A 15,678-nucleotide genomic window follows, 5' to 3' on the forward strand; every position below is an offset into this window, starting at 1 on the left:
AAAACAAAACCCTTTCTACCTACAGTATCTCTCCATCACTCGTTAGCAACAAAACTTAACACTGTGTCAGTTAGTAAAAGGCCCAGATACATTTCCACAGAGCCGGGGAAAAAGGTGAATTAGAGCTGATAAGAAATAAATAGATAAAGGAGTACAGCCAGTTCCTTTGACTCTTGACTTCCTTGCTCCTGGCTTTTAGCTTCCGTATAACAACAAAAAAACCTTATACAGCAAAACAGCTTATGTAAAAATGTACCATTATACTTCTTCAAAGAGAAGATTGTATTCTTTCCCCCAAATGAAAAATAGTCTGACAAATCATTGCATCCATTACTAACTGTATTAGTTATTCGTCAAATTCAGTAACAGTCCCACTGTTACCTAAAGTCAGAATTGTAAATGTAACCAGTAGCATGTATATAATTAACATAAAGAGAAAGCAAGAGTTGAAGAAAGTGGTTAGCATACAAATAAACACACACACGCGCGCGCACACACACACACACACACGTCCAAAAAATCTTGTGAAGCTTCTACAGTTCTCATTTCTGTAACTGGTCATTTTATTTTATTTTTATTTTTTAATGTTTATTTATTTTAGAGAGAGAAACTGTGAGTGGGGGAGGGGCAGAAAGAGAGAAAGAGAATGTGAAGTGGACTCCAGGCTCTAAGCTGTCAGCACCTAGCCTGATTGGGAGCTTGAACCCACCAAGCTGTGAGGTCATAACCTGAGCTGAAGTCAGACTCTTAACCTACTGAGCCACCCAGGCGCCCCTGTAACTGGTCATTTTAATTAACTAATGTCTTTAATTAATATATTTGACCTCCTTCTTTCATTACTCATTGGCTATTACCTCTACTACTAACCAGAACCTCAATTAGACAGGGTTTGAGCGACTCAGATCTTCATTACCAAAGAGTCTGAGTCTTCAAGTGTCCCACTCTTACCTTTAGTAAGTTGCTTGACCTTTCCAAACTCTTACTACTTCATTCATAAAATGGCAACAAAGGTAGTAGTTCTTGCTTCAAAACTTTCTGATGAGGATTAAATAAGTTAATACATGAGGAATTCTTAGTACATAGTAGGAACTATTACAAAAGTCTTTGTTAAATATATCAATTCTTCCTCTCTTAATAAAAGTATCAAGGCACATATTAAAAGAACTGTATGTGTGACAATACTTTCCTTTTGACTTCCAAAATAATTTTAAAGAATTATATTTACAGATACTCATCATGGTCCCTATTTTTGTGTACTATTTGAAAATTGTCAGGTAAATGTTACATCTCTGAAAGATCTTTTCAGGTTAAGATGGAGCACGATTTCACTTTTTCTTTATATATATCTGTGGTATTTAAGTTTGTTACTACAAGTATGTAAGATTTTTGTCCTAGCCCTGTGTCTGAAAATTTCACAATATAATACCTGGAGGAAATCACTTAACCTACCTGGAGTTACTTTCTAATCTACAAAATAAGGGAATTAGAATAGATGTCTTCTAAATTTCTTTCATCTTTAGCATATATGATTCTATTTCTACAACTTCAGAGCTCTGTTCAGGTATAATTCACATATAGTAACAAACGGCACTTTAGTTTATGTAAAGTTTATGTAAAAGTCCACTCTTTGGTCTAGAATACTATCAGTTCAAGTGCTACCACTTACTAGATATATAAGTTTGAGTGATCTGCTTATCTTAGGGGCCTGAGTTTCCTCATCTGTAAAATAGAAAAAAATGAAGACCTCATGCACATTAACATTCAGTAAGAATTCAACTAATTGTAGCTATACTATCTCTTCAGATTATAGATTGCATTGGTTCCTTTTTTAAACTTTTTTTCATGTTTTATTTATTTCTGAGAGAGAGAGAGAGAGAGAGCAGGAGAGGGTCAGAGAGGGAGGGAGACACAGAATCTGAAGCAGGCTCCAGGCTCTGAGCGGTCAGCACAGAGCCCTATGCAGGGCTCGAACTCCGAATCGTGAGATCATGAATCATGACCTGAGCTGAAGTTGGACGCTTAACCGACTCAGTTACCCAGGCTCCCCAAAGATTGCATCGATTCTAAGATGTATTATCATTATGTTATCATCCCTGGAGAAAGAAAAAATATAATAAAGGAAGGGATGGGGTGCTTGGGTGGCTCAGTAGGTTAAGCGTCCAACTCTTGGTTTCAGCTAAGATCATGATCTCATGGTTCGTGCATTCGAGCCCCACATCAGCCTCTATGCTGACAGTGTGGAGTCAGTCTTACATTCTGTCTCTCCCTCTCTCTCTGCCCTTTCCCTGCTCACTCTGTCTGTCTCTCTCTCAAAAAATAAATTTAAAAATATTTTAAATAAAATAAAGGAAGGGAAAGAGGAAGGAAGGGAGGGATAAAAGAAGGGAGGAAGACAGGGAGAGTTTCCAATTAAATCACTATTGTAGATGTATTCCAACATCAGAGATGTTAAAAATGTGTGTGTTTGGGGGGAAGTTAATTATAAATTAGTAAAATAAGGCATTACTGTTACTATTATCTTCTGCACATATACCACTCTGGTTGAAAAGACAACAATCATTTTTCAATTTTCAATTCCAGCTATTAAAATATTAAATCAATACTATAAAACATAGAAAAAGCCAGTACTATGTGTCCTTTACAGAAAGGGAAGATCAATGTGTTCTATGATGAATTAATTAAGAAATATAAGAAGCTGGCTGATTGAAACACAGCAGTGACCTAAAAGAGAATCCATGTTCATATAGCAGCAGACAGCCTGGGTAGGAAAAATAAAAAAAGTATTGATGTAATTTGTTGAGAACGGAGTAAAGACAGGAAGTATTTGAAAAATAAAAATGGAGGACAAAACTGCACTTTTTTCGCTTAAAATAGAATAGTAAATCTTAAAAATATGGCATTTTTCAGTACCTATTCTGGAAAGTTTTTACATATACAGAATGTAAAAAAATATCTTACATTGAATCAATGCAAAGCATATGATTCAGTGACTAAGGCAAGGTGCTTCTAAGATTAGAGTCAGAAGCCTAAAGCATTAGAAAGAAAGAAGCATTTATAATGAAAGTTAAAACATTGATCCCTCTCCAAAGAAGCATGATAATGAATGTTAAAATATCCATTTCCAAAATATCCATTGATTTACAAATCTGCTGTCTTCAAGAATCTAGGATTTTGATTCTTGAATCAGACAAACAAAACATATGAAGGAAAATAGATTTGCTTGTCCAAACACAAAAAAAGGGTGGAAAGTGATTCCATAGAACAAACTTCTAATCTGGAAACAAAAATGATGTATTTTAAGTCACCTCACTCAAGAACAAGCAAACATTCTTTAACTAGATAATTGTGGTCACAGTAACACTGGGCTAGCAATAGAGCCAGAAGCCATTTAGTAATCTTTTATTTACTTGAAAGTATAACTTGTAGATCTAAAGGGGGAAAATAATGTATTCATTTTTTCTTCTATCTTGTATAACTTGTTTTATTTTCACTTAAAGCTGTGATAAGATAGGCATTTTGATTGGTGTTTTTGCAAACAAAACAATTCATTGATAAAATGTAAGTGATAAATATATTAATGAGACTTCTAAAGGTGATTTTGCCAACTCTTTTCCATACAGAGTTTCATAGGCAGCACAAAATTGTACGGACTTCTATAGAAAGGAATTCTCCATTTCAAGTAGTCCATTGGTATGTATACATGTAGGCAAATGCTTTACTTGTGTTCCATAAAAATTAGAAACAAAATATGCAATATACTCTATCTTCTAGTCCCATGTAACTCAACTTCTTAAGGAAACCCTCTGATAGGTATGAAGTTTCAGATTTTACCAGTGACCTTGTAACAACATATATTATTTAGCAATAATTTTCCAACATTTCATTTTGAAAGAAGAAAAAAAGTCAGATTTTATATGCTATATAATGTGTTGAATGAAAATAAATATCCAATTTTTTTTCACCTCAGTAGATAACTTGACCCATAGTGGCTGCTCTGTTATTTTTCTTCCATTCTTCTTTCCTTGCATCTCTTTGCCTGATAAATTTTCAATTCCTAATCTTTCTACACTCTTGTTTCCCCTCTATCTACAGAGTTTAATATTTGCTAAACACTTAAATCTTGTTGATTAGAAAGGAAAATAGGGGATAGAATGTCTTATTTGTATAACTAATAATTCATAACAGTTACACAAATATTATCTAGCATATGTTTATTATCTAAAACAAAATTATATTAGAAAGGAAATAAAATTACAGAGGGTGAAGAAAAAGAGGTATTTCTGATTAGATATTGTGGAAGAGTAACCTGAGGAGCACAGATTCAATGAATGAACTCGCCTAAGTTAGAAAATACAGAACTAGAATTTGGAATGTGAGCGATGAGAGTTATAATCCTTTGTTAATAATGACCTTATCCATAGAAAGTGAAGTAAGGCCTACAAGATAAGATTATAATAATACATTTCTAATACTGAGTACAGTAAAAGCAAAAGCAGAAAGATATATATAATTCTAGAATAAACCAATCCTAAAAATTACCAATTTATGAAGAGTCGGTACATGAAAACACCCAGAGAGAATTTATAGAATTCCAAATTTCCATTCCCACTATAGAATTTGTTATCCAATTTGCCCATGGAAGAAATTTTCTACACCTTGATTTTTACTTAGAAAGAAACATACTTAGGGGCACCTGGGTGGCTCAGTCAGTTGAGTGTCTGACTTGATTTCAGCTCAGGTCAAGACCCCAGGGTTGTGAGATCGAGCCCTATGCCAGACTCCACATTGAGTGTGGAGCCTGCTTGAGATTCTTTCTTCCTCTGCCACACTCTCTGGCTTGTTTTCTCTCTCTCTCCAATGAAAAGGGGGAAAAAATGAAAGAAAGGATCATACTTAGAATTTTCTGGTTACACCTTGTGACTCTAACATATACATTTATTCCTGATCCATCTAAACCCCCCTTAAAATTATAGCAATTAAAAAAGGGTAGGCTCACAAAGTGTAGAAAGGAAGAAAAGAAAGAAAGAAAGAAAGAAAGAAAGAAAGAAAGAAAGAAAGAAAGAAAGAAAGAAAAGAAAGAAAGAAAGAAAGAGAGAGAGAGAAAGAGAGAAAGAAAGAGAAGGAAGGAAGAAAACAGAAAGGGAGAAAGGAAGGAAGAAACTGGAGCAGTGTAGAAAAGAGACATTAAATAATTTTGGAAATTGGAGCCAACCTGCAGTTATTACTAATTTAGGAGACCTGAATGGAGATTTTTATATGTGTGTGAGAGAGAAGAGGGATTAACAGCAAGAATGTAGCTGTTCCGCCCCACAGGAGCCTGAAGAATTGAAGGGATCAGTTACTACAGTGAAGATGCAAGGCAGAACAGAATGCAGGAAGATAAGTAGCTAAGTCTTTAAAAGGAGCTGCTATATTTTCTTCTATCCCAACCAGCCAAGTAATTATTTCTCTCTCAGCTCTGCTAAAGATAAGGGTTTAGTCTCTGGAAAAGCTGAACAATGAAAGATCTTATCTAAGGATATAAAGCATAGGTGAGGGAAGATGTAAGCAAGGTACTAAAAATAGAATTTGAGTGATAACTTATTTAGTAAACACTGAGTCTACCAGTCCCTTGACCATCCTGGTGCCTGGGCTACTAATATCCAAGTCTAAATCCCCCATGCAGGAAATAGAAGGAAAAACTAGATTTAAAAAAATCCTGTCCATGCCAACAATAGGAGAGCCCCTCAAACACACACACACAAAAAGCCTGAATTCTCCCCTGGGTAAAGCTCATCGGTAAACCAGCCCCACCTGATAAGACAGGGCTCCAATAAAACTGTTAGTGCCTCATTCTTTTTTTTTTTTTTAATGTTTATTTATTTTTGAGAGAGACAGAGAGCGAGAAGGGGAGGGACAGAGAGAGAGGGAGATACAGAATCTGAAGCAGGATCCAGGTTCTGGGCTGTCAGCACAGAGCCCGACATGGAGCTTGGACCCATGAACTGTGAGATCATAACCTGAGCTGAAGTCAAATACTCAACTGACTGAGCCACCCAGGTGCCCCCAGTGCCTCATTCTTAATATAAATAAGAGGCCAAGGACCACAAGCCACTTGTAGAAAATCTCCAATATAAAACGTGAAAATGAAAACATACAGAAAAACAACAACAAGGGAATTTAAGGAACAAAATAGAAGTTTTAAAATATTTTATTGTCCTTAAAGAAATTAGAAATATTTACCTATGATATCAAATCAGAATGCTACCAAAAAAGGGAGTTATTTCAGATAACAAGAAGAAAAAAAATCTAAGCAAATTAAAATATAATAAATTAAAAATGAAATAAATATTGGAAAATAAAGTTGCAGATATCCCTCAGAAAATAAAACAAAAATAGGACAAAGAAAAATAGGACAGAAAAAATAAGAATAAAAAGATTTATTCAGTAAGTCCAACATGTATATAATAGGAGTTCCAGATAAAGAAAGCAGAGATAATGAAAAGAAAACTTATCAAAGAAATAAAGTAAAACAAGGAAAACTCCCCCAATTTAACTGTTAGAAATGGATTTCCGCATTGAAAAGAGCTTAAAGTATCTGACAGAAATGAACCAAGAAACAAAACAATTCACACCAAAGTCCATCACTGCAAAACTTCATCACCTGAAGGGTGAAGGAGGATCCAGAAAATTTGCAGGGTAAAGAGAGACAAAATTCACAGGCATAGGTCTGTGTATAAAAGGATAACCAGCCTTCTCAATAGCAATGCTGAAAGCAATAAAATAAAGGTAAACATGCTTTTAAACTCCTGAGGCATGATTTACTACCTAAAAAATTAAGTCTAGGGGCACCTGGGTGGCTCCTGATCTCAGCTTAGGTCATGATCTCACAGTTGATGAGCTCGAGCCCTGAGTTGAGGTCTGTGCAGAGCCTGCTTAGGATTCTCTCTCTCCCTCTAATTGTGTCCCTCCCTTGCTTGTGTTCTCTCTCTCTCTCTCTCTCTCTCTCTCAAAATAAATAATTACACATTTTTAAAACAAAAAATTAAAATTGAAGTCTAAACTATCAACTATGAGAACATAAAAAGGAAAATTCTTATATACATGTTCTCAAAAACTTTTCTCCCTCCATATAATTACTGAAAACTGTTGGGGAATGGTCTCCAGCAAAACAAGGGAGTAAATAAGCAAGGAAGGTGCAATATATCTTCAAGCCCTAGATCAGCCACAGCTCTTAGTTCCAAAGAAGAAGAGGAACCCGGATGATTCTCTAGATGAAGAGTTTATCTGGAAGATATGGATAATTTAGAGTATCAGTGGAAGGGCTACAACACAAGCCATCCCACAGCCCTGTCACCAGAGAAATGTAACCTTTTATACTTCTTGAGCTGTGCTGAAGTTGGCCCTGGGAGAGGCGCCATAATGGGAGTCGGCATCCTCCACAGCAAGGACCAAAGGGTTAAGGTAAAGAGCCCGAGAGCCAGGACATCTACCCAAGGCTGTCGGTCAAATAATACAGGTTTCTATCCAAACAAACCAACTCCATCTTCAACCAAGTTGTGCTGAAGAAGTGGTTCATGAGTCGCACCAAACCAGCTGCCTCTGTCCCTTTACAGGATGATGTGGAGCATAAAACTTCCTGACCAGGAAGACAAAAGAACTGTGGTTGCAGGGACTGTAACAGGTGACCTGATTGTCCAGGAGGTACCCAAACTGACAGTGTGCACGCTGCACCATAAGCAGCCATGTCTAGAAACTTCATCCTCAAGATGGGGACAAGATCCTCACCTTCAATCAGCTGGCCCTGGATCCTCCCAGGAACCATGGCACTGTCCTGCTCTCTGCTCTTCTGAAAGCCCAGAAGTGTACAGAGATGGTGATAAGGCTGGAGGAAGCCCTATGCAGCCCACTGCCCCTACGTGCACTCCAAAGGCCAGAAGTTTGAGCTCACCAGAGTTCAACGGGCCCACCACGGTTACAAAAACTGTCCCCAGATCCTGCTTTGTTACCTAAAAGATTTTGGATGCAAAAAAAATTTAATTACTTAAAAATTTGAAAATGGATTCATGAGTCCTTTTTATTTTGCACACAAAACCACCAGAGATGTTACCTGTGGACACCTGGGCAATCGCAATGTAATTAATTATGCATGGCTCCAGATACCTGGTGGGAAACCATGTGAGAAAAACAATGATCTGGGGGAAACACATGTTTACAGACTGCAGTTTCCGGCAGGGTTCCATAGGTCAAGCATGGCTTCTGTAATGGTACTAAGGAGGCAGAAGGAACGTCACAGGGATGGGAGAGGACAGTTAGGTACCAGAGGTCCCTGCAGGTATTATCTGGGGGCCTTGAGCTGTCCCTACCCACACCATGAAGCCCGCCTTACAAACACTGTTATCTCTGCTGCCTTCAGAGAGGGCACTCCCTGGCCCCTCTTTTACCCTTCATGGGCTAAGTTATTGCCCTGAACCCTTTTTTCTTAAGTTTATTTATTTTCAGCGAGAAAGAGTGAGCAAGGGAGGGGCAGAGAGAGAGAAGAGAACGAGAATCCCAAGCAGGCTCCTCACCACCAATGCGGGGCTTAAACCCACGAAAGGTGAGATCATGACCTGAGCTAGTTGGATGCTTCACTGACTCATCTACCCTGGTGGCCCTGCCATCAAGCCATACGACTGAGCCATCCTAGTTCACACGTTTGTGTCCTGGATAAAAGAATGTCAGTGAAAACGAGAATCTAGCCTTTTCAGCTACCGTACAGCACAGCAATCTTTACTTTCTTGAATTGTCCATAAGAGTGAGAATTTCCTATATCACAGATAGTACTTCAGATGCTAGGCATGCGAAACAAACAACAAATGTCCTTTATAAATGTTGTCCATGAAATGGTGGATCCAGCACAGGAGAGAGGTGAAAAGAATGTGCTAGAAAACAACAAGTGTATGAGGATGATGGATAGACATCCAACCTTAGAGAAAAAATAGGCACACTGAAGCAGATGAGGTAAGACTTAAAGTTCTGAGAGGAACTTTACAAAATTCCTATTACAATAAATAGATGATTTGGCAACTTTGACTTAGTGGAAAGTAGGACTGAAAAGTGAAGTTTATGGGAATAATTCAGGCGAAGATTGTAAGAAAACTGAATAACAAAATAATGAAGGACAATTAACTCCACAAAATACCATCCAAAAGGTTGGACAAGAAAAAAAATTTGGCAAATAGTGTTCAACTTGGTTCTGAATTAAACAGTATATGCATAACTGCGAAAACTAAAAACTCTGAATACAGATTTCAATTTAAATGTTAAAAACAGGGCTTGTTTGATGAGAAGAGTAGAAATGTATCTGTGAGAGAGACATCAGAGTACGAGAGGGATTGAAAAGAGCTAAATCTTCAGTTTTTATAGAAGGAATACACAGTACACAATATCTAAAAGTCAGAAAGATATTCAAAATAAGTTATTTTGGAACCTACCTCAACACCGGAGAAAACGCTTGGCGGCATCCACTGGGGGAGAAGAGAACTGCTGGGGGAAAGGGGCAAGAGACTGCAGTTTAACACCTCTCATTGCCTTTTGATTAATTTTTAATTGACTTTAGATTTTTAAGCCATTTCTAAGAATTCCTTTGAGAGAACGGCACACTTAATCGGTAAAGAAAAAAAAAATCTGTAGCCACGAGGAGTGTAGTACTTACTGCTGATGACATTAAAAATTACATTATTTGAAAAACTATCTGTCAAAATAGAGCAAAATCTATAAAGATTTTTATATGCTTTGATTCAGTAATTTCATTCATGATAAATTATCATAAGGAAATAGTTCAATATAGCAAAATACTGTTCATTATAATATTATCTATAATAGCAACATATATAAAATATATGTCCAAGAAGAAAGGATTTATAAATCATGGTAAACTTAAGGACATAAAGGATTTGTAATTAAAATTTGTAATTATAAGCACCATATAAAAACATAGGAAATTATGTGTGATATACAGCCAAATTAAAAAGGAATAATATACACTTATATGTATAATGCAATGGCTACTATTTAAAACTGTGTTGCACGTGGGGAAAGAGCAGAAAGGATAAGTAAAGCAGGATTAAAAAGCAAAATTAAAATAAAGTAGATACGCAAATTACAAAAAACAGATTGTTTAGCCACTTATAAAGACAATGTACAAACTGGGCAAAGTGTTTGTAATACTTTACGGAAAAAGAGCTGTTATCCACATGTGAGCTTTTACCACACAATAGAACACCCCAAAATTTAGAAGTTTAAGACAAAAAAAATTAGCTTATGATTCTGAGGGTGGAATTTTGGGGATTTTGTTTCTTTTGCTTTTTTGCTGGTCTCACTCATGTTGCCCAAGGCTAAGCAAAAATGGCTTCTTTCTGCTGCATCTGGCTCTCACCCTCCAACATGGCACCCAGCACAGGTCCACATGGTAGCTAAGAAGGATCCAAAGAAACCGAGAGAAGCAAGCAAAATCTTTTGAGGCCTAAGCTTGGAACTGGTACAAAGTCACTTCTGCTATGTTCTGTTGGCCAAAACAGGTCCCAAGCCTAACCTTGGTACAAAGCAAGTGGGGGAATGGATGCCAAATCTTTAGAGAAGGAGGCGAAAAAGACCATTGTGAAGGAGGTGGACACCACCTTTGCAACCAGCCATAATTCTTAAGACATGAAAAAGGTTTTTTTTTAAAGAGAGAAAACAAAAAGCCAACAACTGTACATAAAGATAGCTTGACGATATGATTGTATAGCTCACTGAAAAGTAAACTGAAAACCCATTAAACATGAAAAATTAATATCCTAATAAGATAAATCCAAATCAAACTACACTGAGATACCACCATTTTGTTTATCAGTAGTAAAATTCCAAAAGGTTGAGAATATACTCTGTTGGTGCAGCTGTGGGAAAAAGAGCATTTCCATACCTTATAGGTAAAAATGCAAAATAGTGGAAAAGAATTTGCCACTATACAGCCAAATTACACGTGCATTTATTCTTTGACCCAGAAATCCCACTTCTAAAAATCTATCCCAAAACTACAATGGCAGGGACACCTGGGAGGCTCAGACAGTTGAGTGTCTGGCTCTTGATTTATGCCCAGATTATGGTCTCATAGTTCGTGAGATGGAGCCATGCCTCAGGCTCGGTGCTGAGTGTGGAGTCTGCTTGAGATTCTCTCTCTTCTCCTTCTGTCCCTCCTCCCGCTCTCTCTCTCTCAATAAATAAATAAACATTTAAGAAAAATACAATGGCAAACATATAGGCAAAATTATGCACAAAATTAAGGCTATTCATTAAAGCACAGTTTGTAATAACTGAAGATTGGAAGCCAACACATGTTAATTAGTAGGGAACTAGCTGAATAAATGGTAGTAAATCCACATAATGCAATATAATGTAACTCTTTAAAATAAAAACAGATAGCACTATAAACAGTTATAATCTCCAGGATTTAATATTAAGTAAAAAAAAAACCAACTGTCATGCTAACATGTATCTAACAAGTCAAATGAGTATATATTTTTTGGTTTCAAAAGAGAATGAGAGGATAAATCATAAAATTAGTAAAATGTTTGTCTATGAAGGAGAGATGAACACGGTTAGGGAACCCATGATAGACTTCTCTTGAGTATACTTGCTTTGCAGATGTATTTTGAACCAATCAAACATTATATAAGTATAATGTAAAATTATATTAAAATTAAAAAACTGCTATCCTCAAAATTCAGAAGTAAAATCAAACTTACCATATATTTACTTAGCTTTTGGCTTACCTAACAGAAAAACCATTTAAATTAATGAAAAGCAGTGATTTACCTGCCATTCCTGAGTGGAATTACCTTAAAAGACAAAAAGAACTGCAGGTAAAACAAACAAACAAACAAACAAACAAACAAAACATAGATAGATAGATAGATAGATGATAGATAGATAGATAGATAGATAGATAGATAGATAGATAGATGATATAATTGGTTAAAGCAACTATTTATAAATGTTAACTATATAAAAAACAAATACATAATTAAGAAATCAATGGAGTTAATTAGAACTCCATAATGAAACCTTATTACAAACTCATGATTTACTTTCACTTAAAAAATGATATTTGGGGCACCTGGGTGGCTCAGTCAGTTCAGCACCCAACTCTGGTCTTCAGCTCAGGTAATGATCTCATGGTTCATGGGTTCAAGCCCCTCACTGGGCTCTGTACTAACAGTGCAGAACCTGCTTGGGATTCTCTCTCTCTCCCTCTCTCTCTCTCTCTGCCATCCCCCAGTCTCTCCCTCTCTCTCTCTCTCAAAATGAGTAAACTTTAAAAAATGATATTCATAAGCTTGTCAACTAAAAACAGAGAAAAGCCTAGAAACAAGAAGCAAACACTGGTTAAAACCAAGAAGCAAAGAAAAAAGGCCCTAGCTTGCTTGCTTGCTTGCTTGCTTGCTTGCTTGCTTGCTTGCTTTCAATCACAAAATACCTTTTTGTGATTTGAAGCAATGGTCGGTTCCAGTTTTGGCACAGACTATGCTGAAGATGATCCTGGTCATCAGGTCACACCTGATAGTAAAGAATCTATCAAAGACAACTTTGATAAAATTACTTTACAGATGACTACCCAAAACGGGGTCATATCCAATGGATGGAGGGCCAAACTTGATAAGATTCGAGGCAAAGATGGACAATGTGTGTATCAAGAAAAATTAAAACTGCAATGGATTGATGACAATCAAGTAGGTTAAAAATTCACAAGTTCAGGAGTTCCTGGGTGGTTCAGTCACTTAAGCATCAGACTCTTGATTTCAGCTCAGGTCATGAAATTGTGCTTCATTAGTTCAAGCCCCCCATGGGGCTTGGTGCTGACAGTGAGGAACCCAGTTGGGATTCTCTGTTCTTTTTCTCCCTGTCCCTCCTCCACCTTTCTCTCAAAAATAAATAAAACTTTAAAAAATGAATTCAAAAAAATCACAAGTTCAAAATGATATTTAAAATAAATTAAGCACTTTGGATGATGGTGGATAACTAATTTATTATTTAGAAAGTGATAAATAAAGGGAAACAACCAGGCATTTAACATGTCCCACATAAACAAACTCAATTTAACAAAATACTTGACTGCTAATCTCAAGAGAGAAGGACAGCAGACATTTTGTGCCTCCAGATGAAAGATACAACACCATATCAAAGTGTTTTGCCAAAAGCAACAAGTCTGAATCAGATCGAGGTATATAAATAATATGGTTTTCAGCAAATATTGCAAGAACAAAAATTTGTAGGAGGGGTGAACTATAGATTAAAAGATACTAAGAAGACATATCAGAATACATGCAATGTCTTGACCTCATTTGGATACTGATTTAAAGAAAAAGTTGTAACCAAACTTTTATATAATTGGGAAAATTCGATCTAAGACTTGATAATATTAATAGGGTGTTTCTAAATCTTTTTATTTGATATGATAATATTGTGATATGTTTAAAAACAATCTTTACTTTTTTAGCAATAAATGCTGACATATTTACAGATAAAAATATATAACATCTAATTTTTTTCAAAACAATGCTATCTTGAGTTATAAGAGTAAGTAGAGATGAAGCAAGATCACAGTCAAGAACAAGATAAGTTAACGTATCATCTGTAAGATGCATTTACCCATCTGCAAAGGGGACAAATGCTAGGAATGTTTTGTAAATTTTCTTCTCAGAATATATCCTAGGTAGAAATGACTGAAATGAAATTTAGGGGGCACCTGGGTGGCTCAGTTGGTTAGGCGTGCCACTTTGGCTCCGGCCATGATCTCATGGTTGATGAGTTCGAGCCCCAAGTCAGGCTCTGTGCTGACAGCTCAGAGCCTGGAGCCTGCTTCAGATTCTGTGTCTTCCTCTCTCTCTGCTCCTCCCCTACCTGTGCTCTGTCTCTCTCCCTCCTCAAAAATATAAACATTAAAACAAATTTGAAAAGAAATGTAGGGTTTGTTTTCATTCACAGTATTAAAAATCAATTGTATAAACCAAAGGGAATTTTTGATACATCGTCATATCCCATCCAACTAACAATTCAAACTAAGTAACATTTTATCTCACTTATTCCATCATTCCTGCCTTTTTTATTCACTTCTTCTCTTTTTTTTGCATTTACTCTCCAGGTTTATATTTTATCTTCTACTCTTATATTATTTATTTATTTATTTATTTTGTTCCCCATTCATTTAGTTATCAAATAAACTTACCAACTTACCTATAAGGGAACTTTATTGTGGAAGTGCTTTATGAATGTCTAAAGTGAGCACAAACTTCAAAAAGTTGGAACTATTAGTAGTAAAATTCAAGTGTAACAGTATCTTGCTGTATAGGTTTTCCATAGTTATCTACTGATGTATGTATGAAGATTTAATCACAACAGTAACACCAGAGTTCTCACATGGTCCAACTGTTAAATAACTCAGCATAATAAATTTAGCTGTTTTCACATGAACCACTGATGCGCAAAAATAATTTCCTGCTAATCAGTAATAATGACTATATACCCAGTGAGTCACCGTTACACTTTAAGAAGACTGTGCTAATGCGTGAATAATTATTGACCTGATTAAGTGTCCAATCTTGCTCTTGGAAAAAAAAAAAAGTGCACATCATTTAACAATTCAGCTCTATATTGTCTGTGTGATAAAAGCAAGAGGTAATTTGGATAACTAATGCACCAGCTCAATTCCGGTAGGCAGTTCCCAAAAGTATATGATTTCCATCTCCCTTAAACATTTCAGGAACCTACATTTTTCTTTGCCTTGTGTCCTTAATGTGCTGCCAACTATTTTCTTTTATTTTTTTCTTAGAAGCAAAGGGAAAAAAGAATTAGAGAAAATGAAATAGATGACAGGTTTTTATCTATCTCTCAGTTAAGAGGGCTTGGGGTTCAGAGAAAAAGCTATTACTAGTTAGCACACAGAACATTATTCTGCAAGGCCACTTTTTAATGCTATTAGAAATGCAAGCATCTTTGGGGAATGAGAAATGAACATGATTCCATATATTTAGCAAAGACCAAATCGGCATGTGAGAAAGCGGTAAGAGCTATTATTTGTCAGGTGACAGTTGTCTCTGACCAAATTCTTACTTGCGCCTGTTTCCCATTAAACACAATGATTATCTCACATTAAGTACAAAGAGAACAGTTTTGCTTTCCAGAAATGTCTTAACATTGTAAATCAGGTCAGCCACATAAAGCAGAAAAGGAGACTGCAAGCTTTCCAGCTCCTTCATTTATGAATGAGTATGGTGAGATCATGAATGCTACATTATTAACAGCTGGATAAATATACTATGTCAGAAAAACTCTCTGAAAAATTAAAATTACAAATAGTTTGAATCCTGGGGCATCTGGTTGGCTCTGTTGGTTAAGCGTCCAACTCCTGATTTCGGCTATACATTAACAGCACCAAGCCTGCTTAGGATTCTCTCTTCCTCTCTCTCTCCCTCTCTCTCTGTCCCTCCCTTGCTCATGTGTGTGCATGCTCTCACTTTCTCTCTCTCTCTCTCTCTCTCTCTCAAAAATAAATAAATAAATTTTAAAAACATAGTTTGAATCCTGCAGCAAATCTGTTGAGATGATACCATAAGAAGACTCACTATATGTCACTATTTAAAACTTTTGCCCTTCTGAGAAAAGAGGAATTAGTCCACA

The 15,678-nt window shown here is 36.2% G+C and overlaps 1 pseudogene; it reads left to right on the forward strand.

The window, feature by feature from the left end:
* The first annotated feature begins 7,401 nt into the window (after positions 1-7,401).
* On the forward strand, positions 7,402-8,027 carry LOC120239107 (annotated as a pseudogene).
* Positions 8,028-15,678: the final 7,651 nt, after the last annotated feature.

Source organism: Hyaena hyaena, unplaced genomic scaffold, assembly GCF_003009895.1.
Source record: "Hyaena hyaena isolate Hyena2069 unplaced genomic scaffold, ASM300989v1 scaffold_225, whole genome shotgun sequence".
Taxonomy (NCBI): domain Eukaryota; kingdom Metazoa; phylum Chordata; class Mammalia; order Carnivora; family Hyaenidae; genus Hyaena; species Hyaena hyaena.